Raw genomic sequence first — 24,751 nt, 5'->3', positions numbered from 1 at the left:
GTTATTTAGTTCAGGGAAAGAATTATCTGCTGGTGCCATATAATACTTACAGACACTCTATCAGTTGGTTTTTCTTTTGTGGGGAGGGAAGGGGCACTTTGTATAATAAGTGAAGGCATGATATTACTTCTGAGAAAGGAGAAATGACTATGAAGATATTTAAATGTTCAAAATTAAGTTCTGTTAGGTTTTTTTGTTTGTTTGTTTGCTTTGTTTTTTACAATTAGAGTTCATGCTTATTGCAGAAAAATACTGACAAGCAAGAAAAAGTGCATAAAAAAAGTAACAAAATCCCATTCACTAAGAGATAACCACTGGCAAAAACTTATATATTCTTCCAGATAATTTCCTATGCACCTATGAACATTAACTTCCTTTGAAGTTTACCACACACACTATTTTTAATCATTTTCCCCTTAATATCAATAGGTATATGTCTGTAGTATACTTTTTAATGGCTGTCTAATTTTCCATTGTGTACAATAATTTGACCAATCCTATAATGTTAGTTACTTAGGTTTCCCACTCTTTGTTATTACAAACAGTGCCAGGAAGTAAAATGTGTATCTTTACACATATTACTCATTATTACTATAGGATAAATACTAACAAATAAAAATGCTGTGTAAAAGGATACACATTATTTTAACCATAATGTTATTTTTAATTGTTAAATTTTGGGGAAAACCTGAATGTTCAACAATAGGAGAATGGTTTAATAAATTTTTATAGTCACGCAATGGAATTTTTTTTAATTGTGGTAAAATATGCATTTTGAACTTTTTTTTTTTTTTTTTGCGGTACTTGGGCCTCTCACTGCTGTGGCCTCTCCCGTTGCGGAGCGCAGGCTCCGGACGCGCAGGCTCAGCGGCCATGGCTCACAGGCCCAGCCGCTCCACGGCATGTGGGATCTTCCCAGACCGGGGCACAAACCCGCGTCCCCTGCATCGGCAGGCGGACTCTCAACCACTGCGCCACCAGGGAAGCCCTGAACATTTTAAGTGTATAATTCAGTGGCATTAAGTACACTCATAACGTTATACAACCATCACCATATCCATTTCCAGAATGTTTCCAACATCCCAAACAAAAAATCTGTACCCATTAAACAGTAACTCTCTACTCCTCCTCTCCACAGCCCCTGGTAATGTCTATTATACTTTCTGTCTCAATGAATTTTTCTAGTTTAGGTACCTCATATAAATGGAAAGATATGCATGTTTTAAAGGCTTTTCATATATACTGCCAAGTTTCCTTCAAGAAAGATTGTCCATGTCATGATCAAGATGTCCATTTCTTTGCACACTTGTGAAACATGATCATCTTGTTATCTTTGCCAATTTGATAGGTGAAAATTTGTATTTCTCTTTTGTAAACTGACCTATGTATGTCCTTCACCCATTGTTTTTTTCTTTTGGATTGTTCATCTTTTCTCTTATTCATCTATAAAAGCTGTTTTTATGTATTAATATTTTTATTGTTCATATATATTGGAATTATTTTATCCATTTGAAATTAGCTTTTTACTTATGTTTTTGATAAATAGAATATTTCATCACCAAATGTATTGTTCTGTTTATGATTTCTATCTTAAAAAGATTCTCTAGTCCAAAAAAACATAAATAGGTAAATATTCAACTACAGATTTTCTATCATTTTATTGCTTTCTAGGTTTTTATTTAAATACTTAACTCATGCAGTATTGATTTTGTATAAAATATAAAATAGATGTCATTGTATATTTTTTATAAGTGGCCCCAAAACTATATATTTACTAACATATTCCATCCCACTTTTAAAAAATTTCTCCTTTATCATATACTAAATTCTTACCTATAGTTGTTTTTAGTCTCTTTATTGATCTGCCAGTATTGTACTGTTATAATTTTGGTAAATTGGTATAATATATAAATATTTGATGATAGGTATAGATATCTGATATGACAAACTCTAGATCTTTTTTACTTGTCATTTTCAAATTTTCTTGACATTCTTTGACATTTATGCTTCCAGTCTCTGGAATTTTGTCCAGTCTTACCAAAAAACATCATTGGAATTTTGATTGGGCTTGTGTTGAATTTATATAATAATCTGGGGGAGAAAAATGATATCTTTACAGTATTGAGACTTCTAGGAGTATGTCATATGTTTGTCTTTTTACTGAAACCTCTTCTTATGTTCTTTAGAAGTTTTGGTATTTTCAAGTTTATAAGTCCTACACAGTTTCTTAGGCACATAGCTACATTGTCCAGTTCAATAGCCACTGGCCTCAGATGGCTAGTGAGGACTTGAAATGTGGCTATTCCATATTAAGAAATACCATAGGCACCAAAAAACAAAACAAAACAAAAACAAACAACAAAAAAAACCAAACATTGATTTTTAGGGTTTAGTATGAAATAAGAGACTGAAAGTATCTCAACAATAGTTTTAGGATATTGATTACATGTTGAAATAATATTTTGGAGACATCCTGGGTTAAATAAAATACTAAAATTAATTTCACTTGCTTTTTTAAAATGTGACAACTAGACTATTAAAAATCACATATGTGGCTCACGTTACCTTTCTTTTGTCTAGAATGTACTAGAATTTTTAATTAGAAATCAGTCTAGTCTGTAAAAAGCTATTGATTCCTACATGTCTTTGGCATCCTGCCATTTTACTGAACTTAAAAAAATTAGTTTTAACAATTTTTCCTTTTAGTCTCTTGAGTTATCTACTTAGATTTCTATATCATTTGCAAAAATGATCACTTTATTGTTTTCTCTCTAGGATTTACGCCTTTAACAATGTCTTTTTCTTGTTTTATTACACTGACTAAAATTTCCAGAATACTATTAAAAAGTGATGATAGTTAGCATTTTTCTCTTGTCCTTGACTTACTTAGTAATGCCTCGTGTTTTATCATTACATATGGTTTTCATTGGCTGTTGGTTTCAGATTGATATACTTTATCATATTGAGGTATGCCTAAATTAAGAATTTTTTGCTATCCTGAATGTTAACTGAATTTATATTAAATGCTCTTTTAACATCCACTGAGACAATTTTAATTATTTTTCTACTTTTAAATAACAATATGATTAATTCTAGTCATACTGTCTATGTTGAGCCATCCTTGTATTTCTGGAATACATCCTATCTGGATTTTATCTGTTTTTCTTGTAATATATTGCTGGATTTAACTTACTCATATTTTATTTTTTTATTATTTTTTTTATTATTAGTTTCTGCTTTATAACAAAGTGAATCAGTCATACATATACATCTGTTCCCACATCCCTTCCCTCTTGCGTCTCCCTCCCACCCTCCCTATCCCACCCCTCCAGGCGGTCACAAAGCATGGAGCTGATCTCCCTGTGCTATGCGGCTGCTTCCCACTAGCTATCTATTTTACGTTTGGTAGTGTATATATGTCCATGCCTCTCTCTCGCTTTGTCACAGCTTACCCTTCCACTCATATTTTATTTAAGACTTTTTGTATCAGTCTTCATAACAGAGATATACTTTGTTTCTTCTTTCCTTCTCTGTCAGTCTTTGGTATCAGGTTTCTGCTAGTTTGTTTGAATAAACTGAAATATCTTCCTTCTTTTTATTGTTTGATCAGTTTAAATCCAAAGAAGTGATACTTTACAGTCTTGCCCGTAAATTCATCTGGGTGCACTATTCTTTTGAGGAATACTTCTTTAACTACTTTCTTAGTTTGTTCCATAATTTATCAGTCAAATGATCATTTACTTCTATCCCTTTTAATGCCTGTCTTGAGTTCTACTTTGTCTCATCTTATATTGGTATACCTTAACATTTTTTGCTTTTATTTGCCTTTCAATTTTTAAAAATTTTTGTCCCTACAGCAATAGACCCCTCTTTCTCTTGCATAATCAAACAAATATCTTGACATTTCTTTCATTAAGTAAAAAACAACCTTCTCTTGATGCCATGTATCTCTTGAGTTACTGATTTTCCCAGTTTTCTACTCCTTCTTATAGTAAAGCTCCTTAAAAAGAGTTGTGTGTATTCTCTTCTCAGTTCCTCTCTTCCCGTTGTCTCTTCTACCCCGTCATTTAGAGTTTCACCCACACTACCCCACCAGTCCACCTCTGTCCAGGTCACCAGTGAACTCCCCATTGCTAACCACAATGGTCAATTCTCAGTTCTATCTTACTTCACGTATTACCAGGGTTTGACACTGTTGTTTATTCTCTCCCTTTTTCCTCTTTGCTTCCAAGATCTCTCACAATCTCTGGTTTTTATTCTACTCCATTGGCCATTCTTTCTCCATCCCCTTATTGGTTCTTCCCCTTGTCCTCCATCTGTAAACAGTAATGTGTTCCAGGCCTTAGTCCTTGGACCTCTTCTCTTCTCAGTTCACATCCCCTTCCTGGGTGATATCACCAGTTTCATGCCTTTAAATGCCATTATATGCTGACTACTATCAAATTACATCTCTGGTTCTGGCCTCTCTAGCGTCAAAGCTCTGGCTGGCTATTTCTTTTACTTTTCCGTCTCTGCTAAGGGTACCTCACACCTACAACAGGATGCCCAACCACACTCTTCTACACCTGCTCTCCTCTTACAGTTCCCTTCTCAGCTGCATCCGTCCCGCTGCTCCAGCCAAAAGACTGGGTGTCACCCTTGCTGGCCCCTCTTTCTCTTTCCACATGCAGGCAACTAATCATTCTAACTATATCCAGAGGAGTTCAACTACTTCTTACCATTCTCACTGCTACCACTCTTATCTAGGACAATATCATCTCTTTCCTGAATTATTACATTAATTTCCTAATTGATCTTTCTACTCCCACTCTTACTGTTCTTAAGTCCATTCTCAGTTCACCAATCAGAATGATCTTATCAAAGAAAGGAAGTCAGATCACATCACTCTTGCTCAGAGTGACTCATCTTCCCATTCACAGTAAAATCCAAAGTCCAGACAAGGCCTGAAAGGTCCCATAGAATCTGATTCCAGCCCTCCCAGTTATCTCTCTGAACTCACCTACCTTTGTCTTGCTCAATTTCCTCTGAACATGCCCAGGCCCATCTTAGCCCCAGTTAGGGCCTTTATACTTACTTACCCTCTGCCTAGATTATGCAGCCCCCAATATCTGATTGGTCCAATGCCTTGTCTTTTGCTTCCTACTATATCCCCAGAGCCTAGAATAGTGCCTGGTACACAGTAAACACTCAAATATTTGTTGAGTAAATAATGATGTGTCTTTAAAAATGTCATACAGAGTATCTGTATTTTTAAAAATTTGTCTGAAGGTCTTTGTGTGTTAGTCGAAAATTTTAATCTATCTCCAAGTATTATGACCACTGATATGTTTGTATTGTTTTTTTCTGTTTCTGCTCTCTGTTTAATTCAACTATTTGTTTTACCCCTTATTTTCTCTTCCTGTCTTTTGTTAAATTTATCAAGTCCCAGCACCACCCCCCACCCCACCCCGCTTTTATTACAGTTAACATTCCACAGCCATCACGTGTCAGCCAGTGAGCTATGCAGTTGACACATTTTATTTCAGCTACACTTCAAAATAATTCTATAATAAAGAATGATTATCATCCCTATAATTCTATAATAAAGAATGACTATCATCCCTATTAAGCTGAAGCTTAAAGAGATTAATACTTTATTCAAATTCACATATGGTAATTTGTGACAGCTGAGCCTCACACCCAGGTTAGTTTGTCTGAAACCAAAGTCCTTTCTCTAATGTTCATTATATTTCTTTTTAATATAATTATGCTTTTAAATTCTGAAAGACATAATTGTAAAATTGATATTTCTCTGTTACTGTTAGGAATGAAACTATACATTTTCTTTTCTTGTAAAATAGGAGATATTTAGTATGTGATTTTTTTCCTTGTACTACCCCTCCCTCAACCTATAGTTTTGGTTTAAAAAATCTGGGATTTAAAATCCAGCTTTTTATTCATGTATCTTCTTTATCTTCTTTTTCAATTCTTTTTCTTAATGTTAATGTAAGGATCACAAATACATCAACCATAATCATTTAAATTTAATTCTAGTCATACTCATTTCATTGTTTAATGCTCATTTCTTCTGTTATACTCTGATTACTGGAATTGTGTTCTGACTTTATTCTCAGTTGTTGATAAATGTTGAGTAATTGGTTGAAGAAGGATATATGGGTGACCCTCTTTTTATCAGTTTATACATATCTGAAAGGATCTGCTGCCATTATTATAACCTGACTAGCATCACTGTCTTTCTCCTCAGAACTCTTTCAACCTTCCTTTGTCATCTAGTTTTTAAATACTGTAGATAAAGCTGATGCTAAACTGTCTTTCCTTTGTTGGAAAATTACCTTTTTTTCCTATCTAATAAAAATGCTTTTAGAAAGTTTCCTTTGAAATTCAGAAATTGTACCAGTATTTGTTCAGTTGTAAATTTTTTTCATTCGTATTTACAATACAACTGAGCCCTTCCAATTGAAAACTCAAGTCGTTCGTTACTCATCTCAGGAAAATTTTCTCCTTGTTTTTTTTTTTTCTCCTCTTCCTCATTCTTTTTGTTTCTAATTGTTCTGCTCTATTCAGACCTACTAAAATTCCTATTATATAAATGTTACAACTCCTGAATCTATTCCCTATTTCTTTCATCTTTTGCTTAATAATTTTTATTTAACTGTTTACTCTGATATTGGAAGAATTTCCTATATGAGTCTTCTAATTGTTGATTCTGTTTTCTACAGCATCCGGTATTCTGTTTGCTCTCCTTATTGGGTTCTTTTAAAATGTGGTAATTATTATTTTGTCACTTTCAAGTATACTTTTACATTTCCAGATTGTATTCTTTTCATTCCTGCTAGTCCCTGCTTTATTAGTATAGGGTCTTCTTAAATCTCACTAAAAACTTGAAACTACAAATTAGAGACTTAAAACATTTGTTTCTTGGAACAAGTCTGTTTCAAAAGAGATCACTTGTTCTGCTTTTAAAAATTAGTTTTCTTCTTTTGAATTGCTGAGTGTTTTGTAATTCCAATTATCTTTCTCTAGCTCATGTATAGAATGGGATGTCTGTTTGTTTAGCGTCAGGAGCTGAGATTAATTGTGAATAAAATCATGTGGCTCTTTGTTTAATCTTGCAGGTGCAGACTGAAGAAGGGGTAATAATTTAAACTTACTGTGAGTGTGCCAATTTGGAAATAAAATTATTGTTTGGGTTAGGAAGTTGTTGCAGGTAGGTGGAGAGAGCCTTGGAAAAGGGAGTTTTAACTTTGCATTGATTATATTACCCTGTCTGCCTCAGCAGCTGGAAATCAGCTGTTCCCTCTCCATGCCCAGCAAAGCAACCTCATGGCCCTCCTCCAGAGCCGGTGGTGGTCATTAGCCCCGCACCCTTCAGTGTACCAAGACCACAGTGTGCTAGCTGAGAGTGTGCTGCTGTGGGATCCCTTCCTCATGGCCTCCAGCAGTGTAAGAATCTGCTTCTCATCAACTGATCAAAGATCTGCCTTTATCATTAATCTCTGCTGCTCCAAGGTGGGGTTTAGGTGAAGCTCTGACAGAGGGCTTTTCATTTCTTCCCCATCCCCCCAAGTAGCTTCCCTCCCTGTACAGCGATGAACCGCACGCTGTTTGATGCTTCCCTCACTCCTTTCCTGTGGCTAAAATGTCAGAGTATGTAGTTGGCACTCTCCCTTCACACTGAGAGTCTCTATAAAATATGTTTAAAACTCCCTGGGATTGAACAAAACTTTCAAACACATGAAATCTGGACACAAGCCCAGAGGGAATCAGGCCTTCTTGCTCAGAGCTCAAACACTATTAGTTTAGATGAAGAAGAAAACTTCAGGAAACAAAGTTGCAAATCTGTTATTCTGGAAATTTATAGTTTTACCTGCATCAAGCCATGGAGCAGCAAGCATTTTGGCAGGTTTGCTAAAGAAGTTCAGTTTATGGATAATTCCTAGGTCTTAAATAATGACTTCTGGTGCTAGAAAGCAAGCAGTGTTGGTTCTAACACAGCTCTAAGCTGGCTTGTGGAGTTTCTGAGGCAGTAAGGTTTTCATGAAGAGTAAGGTTTTCCCAAGAGTGTGGGGTGAGTGGGGCCCATCTCTAATCAGGTAAATAGCTTGGAGCAGGGGTTGGCAAACCCTGCTGTCTGACACCTGTTTGGTATAGCCCACAAGCTAAGAATGGTCTTTACATTTTAAATGGTTGAAAAAGTTATAAATAACATTCTGTGACATGCAAAAATAATATAAAATTAAAATTTATTGTCTATAAAGTTTTACTGCAGGACAGTCACGTTTTTCAATTTATGTATTGTATGTGGCTGTTTTCATGCTACAGTGACAGAGCTGAGTATATCTGACAGAGATCCTAAGGCCTGCAAAGCTTAAACTATTTTCTACCAGGCCTTTACAGAGTAAGTTTGCTGATCACAGGCTTAGAGCTTTAAGGGGCTGTGGAAATGTTGGCAGCAAGGAAAACTTCTACCCAGAAACTTTACCTCCTTAGGATGGTATTTAAAATGAAGAAACTCAGAATTTCATTTTGAGGCCCATATGGTGATGCTAATTGACAAAGCTGGTGAGATCTGATCTCTGCCAACACCTTATCCTTCCTATCTTTACAATGATAGTTTTTTGTTTTTTGTTTTTTTTTTTCTCGGTACGCGGGCCTCTCACTGCTGTGGCCTCTCCCTTTGCGGAGCACAGGCTCCGGACACGCAGGCTCAGCAGCCATGGCTCACGGGCCTAACCGCTCCGCGGCATGTGGGATCTTCCCAGACCGGGGCACGAACCCGTGTGCCCTGCATCGGCAGGTGGACTCTCAACCACTGCGCCACCAGGGAAGCCCAACAATGGTAGATTTTGAGACATGCTTTAGGGTCATTTTAGCACCTGTAGTTCAAGCCAGAAGAAAGATGACAGAGTAGGATGACAGAGTAATAACTTCAGAGATGCATACTTTTTAAGATTCTTTGTAAATTTCAATTATCTATGTTATTTTTATCCATCATCTAATCTTGTGCCTCAACTATAATGAATAACTGAAAACTAGGTTGTAATTTTTTTTCCTCTTTCAGAGAAAACTTGCAGGGACTTTAGAGAACAGTATAAAAGGCATTTGGGAAAGCTGGTGTTATAAAGACTCCGAAAACATCATCCAGTTTATTGTTAAGGAATTAGAAAATATTTTCCAAATTTGCACTTTAAAATGGAAAAATATGATATTTAAAATGTGTAAGAATCCAGTACTCAAACTTTAAGTAAGTCAAATGTGAGCCTCCACTTCTCAGAATCCCCCTCCCCAGAGATAGTCTCTGTCCTCAGTTTGAAGGATATGTGTGTGCACACCCACATGTACTTTAAAGGTAAAATTCTACTTGAGTTCATACTGATACTTTCTATTTCAATTCAGGATGATAAAGTTTTTACTTAACCTCTCTGACCTTTTATCTGTACTTCTTTTCTCTCATGCTGAGCCTCTAGTTCTCAGTAACGCCAGGAATGACAGAATCTTCTGTCATTGCTCCTTTTTTGCTTTATCTCACAGCATAGAGAAGCATAGCAATCTCAGAATATGTATGTCAGCATATCTCCAACAATGTGCCAACTAAAAATAGTTAAAAATCTTTTTGTGGTTCTTTTTGTCCTTAGTGTAGATTCTGTTGATACTAGAGTGTTGTGTTTTTTTTAAGTTTTGTTTTGTTTTTTGTTCATACCACTAACCTAAGGATACACATTTAGGTTCATTTGTTTTATTGTATTTTTTATTTTTTGGAATTTAAAAATGTATAATTTTCTTATATGGTTATTTAATACATAATTTACATGGTTCCAAGACAAATCTACAGAACATGGCTTATTCAAAGGCGGTCAAAATTCTATATCTCCTCCATCCTATTTCTTCCCTCTCCTATCGGTAACCATTAAAAGAAAAAGCATTGTTTATCCTTCCATTATGTTTTTAATAGAATATAATATATTATGGTTTTTAATATAAGCAGATACATGTTTATATATGCTTTTCTTAAATTTTAACACTCTATACATTTTCACCTTGTTTTTATGTAACAATGTACATTAGTATTTTATTACATATATATATATATATCTGTACTATGTAAGTATATAATACACATGTAATGTATATAGTAATATGTTTGGGCTTAGTTGTGGCATATTGTTTTGTTATGTTTAAATAGATATACAAGTATTTTATATAAATAATCTTTTACTATGTGATCTATTTTATTAGGAACCTTTTTTTTTTATACTTTTTTGGTAACTAGCAAGATTCATACTCTTGTTCTGTTTTCCTTTACACTAATATCTGTTAAGAACCCCTACTCTCCCTCTTTCTAATTTTCTTTAAGTCCCCTCCTAGAAGCAATATTGAAATTAACTAGTAACTCCTTTTTTTCTTCCCCCCTACTTTCCCTCTTTTTCAGCATCTGGTTTGAAGTAACATCCTTTTAATCCCAGTTAATAAACATATATAATCAACAACTTTATTCTACTTATCATGTTCTTTCCCCATTCGCCTCCCCATTTTTGAGAACTGTATCTCATCTACCTTGTCAGAGAATACAGTCATTACATACTGTATCCTTTCTTATAACCATGGCTTAGTCTTAGTTCTATAGGTAAATATATATTTAATGCCCCTGATGCATCTTATGTCAGTGTCTCTCCAGTGTTTTGGTTGTCTGAAGTTCATTTTCTACTTGGTTCCTCAAGAAAGGCTATAGTGGGACCAAAATTCCTTGTCTTTTGCATGAACATGACAGTCTGTGGCCTTCATTTGTGAAAGTCATTTGAACTTGGTATACACAATCCTTCCGTCACATTTTCTTTCCTGCCATATTTTAGATATGTTGTTACTTCACTGTCTCCTGGAATAAACTATGGCTGTCAAACTCTGATGACAATCTAATATTCTTTCCCATATAAGTGACAGCCTTTTTTCTGGAATGATCAAAAGATTTCGTTCTTTTTCCTTTGTTCTTATTGTCCTTGATCAAAGGGCAGAAGGGGATGCCCAGTTCCCAGAGAATTATCTGGACATGTTGCCTTCTTATTTCTTTCACTCATACATGATGTGAAGGGACAGAAAGAAGGCAGCATCAGTCTTCTGAAACATTATTCATTTGTTCCTCTTGTACCTCATGCTTCCTTAGAATGAGGAGTCCTTGGAGTACAATCCAAGACCCTCCTTACACTAACTTCTAGTGAGCTTGCCAGTGGAATAAATTTTAAATTGTCAGAAGCTCTGCTGATGACCTTAGAGGCAGAGAAGTGGCAATTCATGGTGAAATGAAATGTAAGGATTATGTGGATTTTCCTTCTCTACATCATGGGTCCCATCCAGACAGCTGGCACTTGCATCATTTTGGTGGACTCAATGGGAAGCTGAATGGATGTCCTGCTCAGTGCTCTCTCCAGATGTCCTATAGTAGAGCCATTTCTTTAAAAAATCCTCCTCTACCTTTGAATTTTGGACATATTAGTCAGTTTTTTTCTTGAAGTGTGGTCCAGAATAAGACTTTCTGCAGTATACTTTTGTGTACTTAGTTCATCTCTCCTCCTCATCTTCACCTTCCCCTGTTTAGTATACCTGCTGCTGGTATCTTGGCTTTCTTCTAAGCTTTCTGGCTAGTGTTGGTAAAAAGAAAATTCTGACATTCAGGGCTCCTGAAGCAGTCATGCATGTCATGAACTGATTAGTCCAACCTAATAGTTGTTACCAAAATAGCCGACAACATAAGTTCACATATCACTCTTATATTCTATCTTTAGAAGAAAACCAGTATAACTGATTTATGCAAAGGAGAGGAATATATATATGGGGGGGAGCATTGTATTGCCTGAGAAAATAAATGGATTAAACTACAGCCTAGTGAATAGTGAAATGGTTATGGCTCATAACTTAGTTTGCCAATTCCCTTAATCTTTCATAAATACAACTATACTTGAGTACTATGGAGACTCTTACAAAGTAGATTATGCAGTGTCTGTAATAAAGTAAAAGTGAAACATAATTTCAATGAAGTCAGCTAAAAAAAACAAACAAACAAAAACCCTGGATGTTAAAGGCAACCACCATGTGAGAGGCAGGCTATTCGAAAGTAATAATACTAAAGAAAGCAAATGGCAAAAGCTAGTAACAATGGTCTCTTCTTTATTTATTTTAAGGCTGGAGTGATTTGGGGAGCCAACCAGTTTCTCTGTCATTATACCAATGAGGCAAGTAGGGCCCAGAGAGTGATCTGCCAGATCACGCAATAAGTTAGTAGAAAATCTGGGGTTAGAACTCAGGGTTCTTTGCAAATAGTACTGGACTTTTTCAAAATGGCTCTTTTTAATTTTTATTTCTGTTTATATATTTATAGACTCATAAATTGTTAGAGCCATAATGGATCTTAGAGAGCAGCTAATCCAGCCAACCATTTCCCTACCACACCCTCATTTTATAGGAGAAAGCAAAGCCCAGACACAGATAAGGAATCTGATCGCACAGCTTCTTAGTAAAGAAACATCTTTTTATCATCTCCAATGAAGGCAGAGTTAGTATAAGAGACTGTATGCATAAAATGGAAGTTATTTTGTTTGTAACCAGATTAAAGTCTGCTTTTAAATACAATCTATTAATTTAATAAATTAGTCTGGTGACAACAACCACAGAAAGGAAGGGATGACTTTCAACAGAACTAAATTTTTCTTTTCAAATTATATAAGTAGTTACCACAAAATTCTTTTAACTAGCAAGCTATGTCCCTGCGTTTAAAACGTTACTCATTTATTCACAGCTTCTAAGAGGAAACATTTATATTACAAAACAGTGTCAAACAAATCAGCGGGTTTGATAGAGTAGCAGAGTTATTCACAATTGACTTACGGTCATAATTTGTCCTCCTTTTTTTCTTGCTTGTGTCTTTCTTTCTATCTGTGTCTAAAGGATATTTGTTCCCTGCCTCACAATTTACTAAAGTTTATTTTTAGAGGCTGAATGATCTGTACTTTGCATGAGACCTTTGTTCTAGTCACAACAGTTAGACTTAAGAAACTAGTTTTTTTTTTTTTTCCACAGTGGTACAGTTTACTTATTTAAGTTGCTAATAATGATATAAAACCAGAAATGTGTATTACTATTGAAAAGAAAAATTAGTAGGATTAAGTCACATAAATAAAAATAAGCTAAAATCTAAAAGCTTTTAAAAAGATTATTTTGTTTTTCCAAAAGGTATTGCATAATATATTTCTGTTCTTAAATTAAAATTAATGATTTATAATACATCTCCAATTGTATTATCTAAAGTTTTCATTTATTAAGTACTTTGTGGAAGCAACAAATATTGATATATTGTCTTCCAGTAATTTATAACATTATCTGCATAAATCTTTAGAAAATTATTGTGACAAGGAGTTGTTTACAAAGGCCTACTAGTAAGATATGATGTAAGCATGAGCAAACTGATGAGCAAGGACAACTTTAAATATTTTGTTTCCTGTAAATTAGATTTGATTTTAATGGATCTGACATTTTCTCCCTGAATGCAGCTTTTTACCAGGTCTGTATTTAGAAAGAGAGAAAGTTAGAATGTAAATTGAAATAATATTTACTTTTTATTTAATTTTCTCTCTGACATGTATATTGTGGGATGGTTTAAATGAAGCATAGAAAGTTATAGCGACTGGAAGTGTCAATTTCATCTAAAATGATTATGATTATGTAACCAGCTTTAGAAACACATGATTTTGATACTCAATAATAACAGTGATTTAATTTTGTTACCTATAAACATTTATTGAGCACCTATTATATGCCAAGTACAAATATAAACTATGTGTATTTAATTCATTAAATCTTAATAATAACCCTAAGAGCTAGGTCATATTAATATCCCTCATTTTGCAGATGAGAAAACTGAGGCAAAGAGTAGTGAAGTAATTTGGCCAGAGGCACACAACTGGCAAGTGGCAGGGCTAGGATTTGAGCTAAGCAGTTTCCAGTAACCACTACACTAGGGCAGTGGTTCTCCGAGTGTGGCCTCCAGGTCAGTGGCATCAGTGTTACCTGGAAACACGCTGGAAATAATATTCTCGAGCCATACTTCAGACTTACTAAATTAGAAACTCTAGGGTGGGGTCCAAAAATCTGTGTTTTGACCAGCCCTCCAGGTAATTCTGATGAACACTGTCTTAGTCTGTTGGGCTGCCATAACAAAAATGCCATAGGCTGTGAGTAGCTTAAACAACAGACATTTATTTCTCACAGTTTTGGAAGCTGGCGAGTCTAAGATCAAGGTGCTGGCAGATTCAGTTTTTGGTGAGGACCTGTTTGTGGTTCACAGACAGCTATCTTCTCACTGTGTCCTCACATGGCTGAAGAACAGAAAGCTAAAGCAAGCTCTCCTTTCTCTTCTTATAAGGGTACTAATCCCATTTATGAGGGCTCCACACTTAAAACCTAACGGTCTACCAAAGGCCTCACATCCTAAAATCATCACATTGGAGATTAAGATTTCAACATGAATTTGGGGGACACAAACACTCAGTCTACAATACACTAAAGTTTGAGAACCACTGCCTAGATAAAGAAAGCATTGTTCTCTCCCTCGCTCAAAGGCCAACAGTGTAGTGGTAACGGTGGTCATGCAAACACATGATTGCTATCCATCTAGTAAGTACATTTAAAGAGGAATATATTGGGTAAGGCGATGGTGCAAAGGAGAATGTGAAGGAAAAGGGAAGGTTTTGCTTTTTGAGCATTAAGAAATTTGTACTCTAGTTTCAGAGATAGAGGAAGGGTAATCAGTTCAATACTGATAGAGTATGTTGGTTTTGCTTATCTAGAGTTTGAACAAATAGTTCAGATGACTTCCAATAGTTCTGAACATTTTTGCAGAATCAACATAATCACTGCAGCTACCCTGTATCTTGCCCACTTTCTGGCTATGACTGTGTCTCTCACATGTATATTAGTCTTGGAATTGATGGTTACACATTAGTCAGAAGAGATCTCTTTTTTTTTTTTTTTTTTTTTTTTTGCGGTACGCGGGCCTCTCACTGTTGTGGCCTCTCCCTTTGCGGAGCACAGGCTCCGGATGCGCAGGCTCAGCGGCCATGGCTCATGGGCCTAGCCGCTCTGCAGCATGTGGGATCTTCCCGGACCGGGGCACGAACCCATGTCCCCTGCATCGGCAGGCGGACTCTCAACCACTGCACCACCAGGGAAGCCCAGAAGAGATCTCTTAAAGATACCTAATGATGTATGCTTTTTGCCTAGAAAAATAATTTAGTGTTAGATATTAGAAAGGCCAAACTTCAATTATGGCACCCATTTTACTTATCTATTAAAATCCAAAGTAACTATTGTCTCTTGCTTTGGGATATAACAGAACTGAGCATTACAAGGTACTGTCCTAGCTTGTAATACCTAAGTCACTTAACCCATTAGGTGAGTCATCCCTTATTTTTCAGAGCACAGTATTCCAGAAATCCTCACAGTAGTCTTCCAGGCTAAATAAATTCTTTGCACTTTTCATTCTGCTGGAAACAGGGATTAGACATAAAGTAAACAACATGAGCTGTCTATTCTTCGTAACATCTTCGAAGAGACGGCCCTGATTTGCACCACTGTTTTCATTCACTTAAAAGGCAATAATTTAATTATGCCATCCTTTATATAAGAACTGCCATTGCTTTCAGTTCCCTTCCAGGCCTGACAAAAATAAATCACTTCAATAAATCCCTTTTTTCTCCCTCTTAGAGACAAGAATAAGTAATGATACCAGTGATCTTCCAAGGACAAAATAAATATAATGAACTTTGTATAGAAAAGCAAAATATTTCAGTGATTCATTGTGTTATTTAAACAATTTTTCTTGTGTATATGTGAAAAATGTTTAAATGATTTTATATAAGGGCATTTTTAGAGAGGCAGATACTACACTCTGCTTTTGAACTTAAATGCTTGGATAGAGCAGTCTACATGCCTAGGATGGGCAACAGAATACACCTTAGAAATACACCATCCATAATTTCAGCCCATTGATGGTCCTTTATGACTTTACAAAGAGAAAATATTTTCTAGGGTATCTGAAACAAGTTCTTTCCTCATGTGAAAATAACCACCTAATTCTTTTCTAAATTCATTTTAAATATTAACAGTATGACACATGGCTTAGACTAAAAGGACATCAGCTTGAACGTATGTTATAGTTGTCATTTTATTAAAAGTTACTCATCTCAATTGACTTTTTTCTTAATGACCCAAGTTACCCAATAAGACAGTCATGCTCTAATATTACAGTGAATTAAGTCCTTGAGTAAGTGACTCAGCTGTTAAGGCTACAGGGGTCCAACATTACCAGAGTGTGGGCATATAAAGCTTAAAATACATGGCAGTTGGCAAGCTGATTAGTTAGGGTCCATGTCATGCCAAGTTACCCTTTCTGTTAATTTCTGCATTTACTGGTGCCTCTTAGTAAATTATGAAATATTTTCATGTCAACAAGTCCAACTCAAGGGATTCAACAAGTTCACGGGATCTTTAAAAGTAGGTTACACTTTTAAACAGGTGATATGGACTCATTAAAGCTTAATGTTATATTTTATGATAGGTATAATTTTATAATAGAACTGCAAATAACATACTTTTCAAGTTTTCTGATGACTTTTACATTCAATCACTGAGAAAAATCCTCCTGTTTGGATCACGTTATTCTGGATTAGGATTATTCATATGGGTGAAATAAATTGGAAAAAAATATAATCTAAAAGAATAGAATTTTTACCTGCTTTAGATATACTTTTATAGGGCACTAATATTTACTGAGTACCTCCTATGTGCCAGACACTTTTGAGCAATTCAAATGCCTTATCTCATTTAATTCTCATGGTTATAGTTCTTATCACTACTATTTGCTTCACTTTTATTGTTCCACAGCCCTATCATCATCCTCTACTATGCTGCACGTTTTTCTACATGTTTTTCGTATCCTCTTTCTCCCTCTCCCCCAGCCCTCTCTCCCACTAGGCAGGGATGTTTACGGTTTGCTTACTGCTGCCTCCATAATTCCTAGAACAGTGCCTTGTTCATAAAAGGTGCTAAATAATTTTGGGGGGATGAATGAATGACTTCCCAATTTACAGATGAAGAGAGGTTAAGGAAGGAACAAAACTAGAATGTGAAAATGGTTTTAGGTGGTCCATATACTCATCTATCCATTCATCCATTTGATGAGTGACTTTAAAGCCCATGAAATTTCCAATATACCACATTGCCTCCAATGCATTTACTATATTGATATAAAAATCAGCAATGATAATGACAGTTTTTTTTTTTTTTTTTTTTTTTTTTTTTTTTTTTTTTTTTGCGGTACGCGGGCCTCTCACTGCTGTGGCCTCTCCCGTTGCGGAGCACAGGCTCCGGACACACAGGCCCCGCGGCCATGGCTCGCGGGCCCAGCCGCTCCGCGGCATGTGGGATCCTCCGGGATCGGGGCACGAACCCGTGTCCCCTGCATCGGCAGGCGGACGCTCAACCACTGCGCCACCAGGGAGGCCCGATAATGACAGTTTTATCAATTCATTATAAATTCCCCAAGTATCAGCGTTAGACCAGCAGTTCTTCTCTTTTTGTCCATTGGTATGTTACCATTTCTTATGATAGTTTATGATCTGTAATTAATTTTGAATAAACATGTCCAAAGTTCAAATGGTACAGAGGCATATATGGAGAAAAGTATCCATCACACACCTTCTCCTCCACTAGAACCACCTGGGGAGCTTTAACAATTACTGAAGCCTGTGTCCCACCCCATAGATTGCGATTTACTTGATCTGTGGGTATGACCTGGTTTTGGAATTTTTAGAAGAGCCTCAGGACAGACTTTGCTTCAGGTAAAGGTAAAGCAACAAGGACCAAATACAACCTCTTGCCTTAAATAACTAAGAAACACACAAAATATATGAAACAATGCTTTTTAAAATGATACTGGACACAAGGCAACAAAAGACAGTAATCCCTGAAAGATGGGAAACAAATGAGGTGAGCCCTATGATGGACCCAGCTTATAGTCTGAGAGAGTATCTAGGCCATGGCACAGGGAGGGGGAATACAGGCTGAGCCTGGCAGACTCCCTGAGTTGAGCAGTCAGAGCTGAGAGTTCAATGAGAGCAAACAGTGAGAATCCACAGGACAGACCACAGGAGAAGAGAACGCCAAAGTCCTACAGGGGGTCCCTCTTGAGTGTTCAGCTGGGAGCTAACTAGCACATGTGTGAGGAAACTACCAGAGGTTGTGGGGAGGGGAGCACCTGAAAAGATTGGAGGAAACAGTACTAGTGTCCATACAGGGATAAAAATAATGCCTGTTCTAACTAGAAGGACTGGAAAATCTTACAATTTTCAGAGCATTTGATAGAATACTCAGAAGGGTTTTCCTTTAATAGTGAGAAAAAAATTAGTCCTACACTAAACAGTATTCCAGTCCTACCTAAACACATCTTGAAAGCAAGACCCCAAATGATCACTTATTTCCAAGTAACTTAACTATATCCTAGAACAAAGCTCAAGAATATTTATAAGAACACAGAAATATCCAGCAACCACCAAGATAAAATTCACATCTGACATCCAATTAAAAACTACCAGAAATGCTGGGCTTCCCTGGTGGCGCAGTGGTTGAGAGTCCGCCTGCCGATGCAGGGGACACGGGTTTGTGCCCCGGTCCGGGAGGATCCCACGTGCCGCGGAGCGGCTGGGCCCGTGAGCCATGGCCGCTGAGCCTGCGCGTCCGGAGCCTGTGCTCCACAACGGGAGAGGCCACAACAGTGAGAGGCCCACATACCGCAAAAAAAAAAAAAAAAAAAAAAAAAAAAAAACTACCAGAAATGCAAAGAAGTAGAAAAATATAACCCATAAATTAACCAATTGAAAATAACCCAGAACTGACACAAATATTACAATTAGCAAACAAGGACATTAAAACAGTTATTATAACTGTATTCCAAATAGCCAAAAATTAAATAGAGACACAGAAGAGGCCCAAGTGATCCAAATCAAAATTCTATTATGGTTTATCACAGGATATTGAATCTAGTTCCCTGTGCTATACATTAGGACCTTGTCAAAATTCTAAAGATGAAAACTATAATGTATAAAATGAAAGATACACTGGATGGGACTAATGGCAGATTCGATGTTGCAGATGAAATAATTAGAAAACTTTAAGACACAGCAATAGAAACTATCCAAAATAAAACAGAGAGCAAGGAGAAATTTTAAAAAATGAAGAGTATCAGTGAGTTGTGGGGAAACTTTAAACAGTCTAATATATGTGTAACTGGAGAATTGGAGCCCCTAAAAGGTGGATGGGGAGATGAAGGAAGAATTATATTTGAAGAAATAATGTTCAAAAATTTTCCTAATTTAATGACAACTAAAAACACACAATCCAAAGAGGGCCAACAAACCTAAGCTCAAGAAGCATTAAGAAATAACACCAAGGCACATCATAATCAAATTGCTCAAAACCAGTGTAAAAAATATTGAAAGCAACCAGGGAATTAAAGACATAGTACATAAGATAAGGATGACAGCAGACTTCTTGTCAGAAACAAAGTAAATGAGGAGACAGTGGAGCAACATTTCTAAAAGTGCAGAAAGAAAAAAGTCTGCTCACCTAGAAATTTATACCCAGCAAAACTGTTAAAAAAAAAAAAAAAAAGCGGGCTTCCCTGGTGGCACAGTGGTTGAGAGTCCGCCTGCCGATGCAGGGGACACGGGTTCGTGCCCCGGTCCGGGAAGATCCCACATGCCGCGGAGCAGCTGGGCCCGTAAGCCATGGCCGCTGAGCCTGTGCGTCCAGAGCCTGTGCTCCGCAACAGGAGAGGCCACAACAGTGAGAGGCCCGTGTACCGCAAAAAAAAAAAAAAAGCAAAATGAAGACTTTTTCAGACACACAAAATTGCACTACAGATATGTTAAAGGAAGTCCTTCAGGTAGAAGGAGAATTATATCAGATGTCAACCTAGATCTACACAAAGGAATGAAGGACAGTGGGAATGGTAACTACAAGAATAAATAGATCAATTTTTTTCAAATTATTCAAATCTTTTAAAACATAATTTACTGTTTAGACAAAAAAATAACAGTGTAGTGTGGGGCTTCTGTAAAAGTAAAATGTTTGACAAGAATGGTACAAAGGTTAGAAGAAAGAAATAAAAGTAATGTTATTGTGAGTCTTATATTTAAAGTGGTAACTATCACTTGCCAAGCAGATTGTGATGTGTTAAAGATATTTACTGTGAACACTAAATCAACCACTAAAAAAACAAAAGTTATAAATAATAAACAAACCAAGAAAGGAGATGAAATGGAATTATAAAATATAACCTAAAAGAAGGCAAAAAGAGGAAGAAGATTTTTTTTGACAAAGATGCAGTGGTAATTCAGTGGAGACGGGGTCATCTTTTCAATGAATAGTGCTGGAATAGTTGGCTATCAATAAGCAAAAAATAAACATCCATCCATACCTCATGCTTATACAAAATTAACTCAAGGCAAATTATATATCATTATGTGAAACCTAAAACTATAAGAACTTCTAGAAAAAAAAATTAAGAGAAACTTTTATGGTCTTGGTTTAGGCAAAGATTCTGGGATAGTATAGCAAAAGCATCCATAAAATTGCAAACAATAAATTGGACTTTATAAAAATTAAAAACTTCTGCTGTTCAAAAGACACTGTTAAAGATGAAAAGACAAGCCATAGCCTGGGAGAAAATATTTGCAAGTCATACATCCTATAAGGACAAGCATCCCGAATATATAAAGAAATCTCAAAACTCAATAATAAGGAAACAACCTAATTTTTAAAATGAACAAAATATTTGAACAGTTTTACCAAAGTTGATAATATAGAAGCAAATAAGCACATAAAAAGATGAGCAACATCTTAGTCATTACAGAAACGCAAATTAAAACTATGATGACATACTAGTACATGTGTATTAGAATAGCTAAAATTAAAAAGACTGATCACACCAAGTGTTGGTGAGAATGTGGAGGAATGGAACTCTCATACACTGCTGAGTGGGAATACTAAAATAAATGATACAACTGCTTTGGAAAATAGGTTGGCAGTTTCTTAAACAATTACACATATACCGACCATACAATCCAGCCATTCCACTCCTAGGCATTTTCCCAAAAGAACAGAAATCATATGTATATTTAAAAATATATATTAATATATGCAGCAGCGTCATGTGTAACAGTTAAAAACTAGAAACAATGCAAATGTCCATCAGCAGATAAACAGGTAGACTATAGTATGTCCATACAATAGAATGCTACTCAGAATAAGAAAGAATGAACTATTGATATGTGAATCTCAAAGTAATTTAGCCAGATAAAAAGATACACATATGGTATGATTTCATTTTTATAAAATTTTAGAAGACACAAACTAATGTGTAGGAACAGAAATCATACTAGTGTTTTCCTTGGAAAAGTATGTTGGGATGGAGACCAGGGAGCATGATGGGCATGAGGAAACTTTTGGAGGTGTTACATACATTTATTATCTCACTTGTGTTGGTGGTGTCACTGGTCACATAAGCCCAAATCAATCAAATTGTACAATTTAAATATATGTCACTTACTGTACATTAATTTTACCTCAATATAGTTGTTGTTTTTTAAGAGCTTTAGGTAACTCAAGTGTATTTGGGACAAATTTGGGAATCATTGCTCCAGTAGGTCCCTAGTTCCACACTACAGAGACAACCTATTCTAGGCAGCTTCCTGTTCTGGAAAGTGGAACATTCTGGAAATATTGTGCATATACAAACATACACATTTCTTGTTTTAAATTCACAAATGGTAGCAAACTTTATACAGTGTTCTGTACTTAACTTTTTTTACTTAATATGTCTTGGTGATCATTCCATATCAATAAATATGGAATGGCCTCATTTTTTTAAACACCTACATGTTAATCCACTGGATCTGGATTTTGCCTGATCCCAGTGATTTTGGCTACATGAGGTGGTACTGTATGCTTATTTTAAAACCTTTTAGGAGTAAAGATATAACTTGAATAGTTGTTAGAACTAATTTTTCTTTTAGGCATACTTTTAAGTCTTCATTTGAAGGCTATATAATATGACACAATGCTTTAATCTGTGTGAGTATACAAGCTTTCTAGAACACCAAATTCACTATTAGTATTTTTTCACAGGTAAAGTCTGTATATCTCTGTGAAATGTTGACAAGTATTACATTTTAAAAAGTTATTATGACATTTTATTTGCTTTCCTTATCCCCTCAAGATGAAATTTGGTGTTCAGTTTGTCCTTTATTCAACACACTTTTTAAAAATCCTTTTTTTGTCCTTTGGTGGTTAATTTGGTGTTGGTCTTTAGGCCACAGCTATTCTTGGAGATGTATACTGTATAAGCTAACCTGTTACCAACTTCCATTTTTGGCAAAGAAATCATTTGGCTAAACTATAGCTGGGGGCTTCCCAGGTGGTGCAGTGGGGTTAAGAATCCACCTGCCTTTTCTTTTCGGCCGGGCCGCCGGAGAAGGAAGGCGCCTCGGGAGCCGTCGGCCTTGCGGGCTGGGCGGCGGCGCCTGCGGGCCTGTCGCCGGGCTCTTTGAGGGGGTCGGGGGGAGTCCCTGCGGTGTAAGATCCTCGTCTTTTTTTCTGCCTGGAACCCGGCTCCGAGCCAGAGCGCGTGGGTCCGCCTCGGGCCTCTCCGCTCTGTGGGTTCCGCGCCCGGGGCCTCCATCCCGGTGCCCTGCGTCCACTGCCGGGCACAGCGGAGCGGTTGGCGCGGCCTCAGCCTCAAGGTCATGTCAGGAGGCCCCCTTCCTCTCCCCCTCCCCAGTTGACGCAGCCTCGAGCTTTCCTCCGCGCCTTCTGCTCAGTCGCATTTTAGCACAGTTTACCTGCCAACAATGAGTTCTGGTCTCGACGCAGTGGAGCGTTGCCGGCATTTGTTCCCGGATCTTCCTTTGTAAATATGCTCTGGAGACGTGGCATTGAAGTTGGAGAAGAATCCGTACAGTATAGGAGGCCCTGAGGCTGTAAATGCCGGCTGTACCCTTAGATGCTTCGGGTCACAGAGATGTGTATTTCCGGATACAATACAGAAGAAACCGGTCAAGAGCTGGGAGACTGGAAGAACTTTTGCCTCTTCCAAAGCAAAGGTACAACAGAGCCTATGAGTTGAAGATGAATGAAGGTCGTTGTGATAAATGTTTTCCAAAAACTTGTCATAGAGGATGGCTGTGAAAAAACCACCAGGAGGACAGCTGTGCACGTAACAAGCATATAAGTACCTGCAGATGAATGTTCAAGTCCTTAGCAGTGGTGTTTAAAACTTCTTCATTGCCTCAAAGGTGTGGCATACAACATTTTGGAAGGGAAAATGAAGAATTGGTCAAGAAGAAATGAAAGCAAATGACGAAAATTAATATTTTATTTAACATTGATCATCTCACAATAAATTATGTAGAAAAATAAAAAAACAAACAAACAAAAAAAAGAATCCACCTGCCAATGCAGGGGACATGGGTTCAAGCCCCAGTCTGGGAAGATCCCACATGCCGTGGAGCAACTAAGCCTGTGAGCCACAACTACTGAGCCTGCGCTCTAGAGCCTGTGAGCCACAACTACTGAGCCCATGTACCACAACTACTGAAGCCCGCATGCCACAACTACTGAAGCCTGCGTGCCTACAGCCCGTGCTCCCCAACAAAAGAAGCCGCTGCAATGAGAAGCCCATGTACCACAACAAAGAGTAGCCCCTGTTCACCGCAACCAGAGAAAGCCTGTGCACAGCAACAAAGACCCAATGCAGCCAAACAAATTAATTAATTTAAAAAAACCCTCTTATCTGGTGTTTTTCTTTCTTAATGGCAGCAGGTTGAACTGGCAAATACCAAAATAATTTTTGTTTTTAAAGTTAACAACACTCTTTAGTTTTTAGACTATATTGCAAGAGAAAGACCATCTACAAAGACAATGCACCAATTTATTTGGGGGCTTAAATTCCCTAGTGGCCATTTATGTGTCCTTCATAGGTTTTCCGTAATTTTCAGTCTTAAAGCAACAAGAATCTCAAAGTGGCCATTATCCATACTACCCATATTGTCATATACTCTATGCACTTACTAGGTTTATTAGTGAACATTGAGTCTTTTTTATGACTAATGATATTCTGAACTTTGGGCCAGTATTTCATCAGATGTTCAATCAGTGCAGTTCGTATCAGGTGAGTATTTGTTTTGTATTCATTAGCTGATGAAGTCACAGGATTGCAGCTCCTTGTAGTAAATTCACCAGTCATTTTTTCACATCATTAAACTCCATATTCCTATGGTCAGGTTTTATAGCTCCTTGTTCACCTTTGACCCTAATTTTGTAGAATTTCAGGGAATTGTCCTTATCCTGTCCAGTTAGGTTTCTTGTATTTATATGCCTGAGGTTATATTTCTGAGGTATCTACAATGAAATAAATGTACATGTTTTAAATGTTATCTTTCCCTGAGGTGGTGGTATTTTTTAAAATATTTTATTTTATTTATTTATTTATTTATTTATTTATTGGGCTGTGTCGGGTCTTAATTGCGATGTGCGGGCTCTTCGTTGTGGTGCTCGGGCTTCTCTCTAATTTTCTAGAACACTAGAAACGTCTGGCCTGCGGGTTTTCTCTTCTCTAGTTGTGGCGCACGGGCTCCAGAGCGCATGGGCT

General features: G+C 36.8%; 1 protein-coding gene across 1 annotated transcript in view; it reads left to right on the top strand.

The window, feature by feature from the left end:
- The window catches only part of TBX20 (T-box transcription factor 20), a 58,197-nt gene that overhangs the window by 25,733 nt on the left and 7,713 nt on the right, over positions 1-24,751 (top strand). The window lies entirely within an intron of this gene.

Source organism: Mesoplodon densirostris, chromosome 9, assembly GCF_025265405.1.
Source record: "Mesoplodon densirostris isolate mMesDen1 chromosome 9, mMesDen1 primary haplotype, whole genome shotgun sequence".
In the NCBI taxonomy this organism is placed as follows: Eukaryota; Metazoa; Chordata; class Mammalia; order Artiodactyla; family Ziphiidae; genus Mesoplodon; species Mesoplodon densirostris.
Note: the sequence above shows the minus strand (reverse complement) of the source record. Positions and strands in the feature narration are given on the sequence as shown.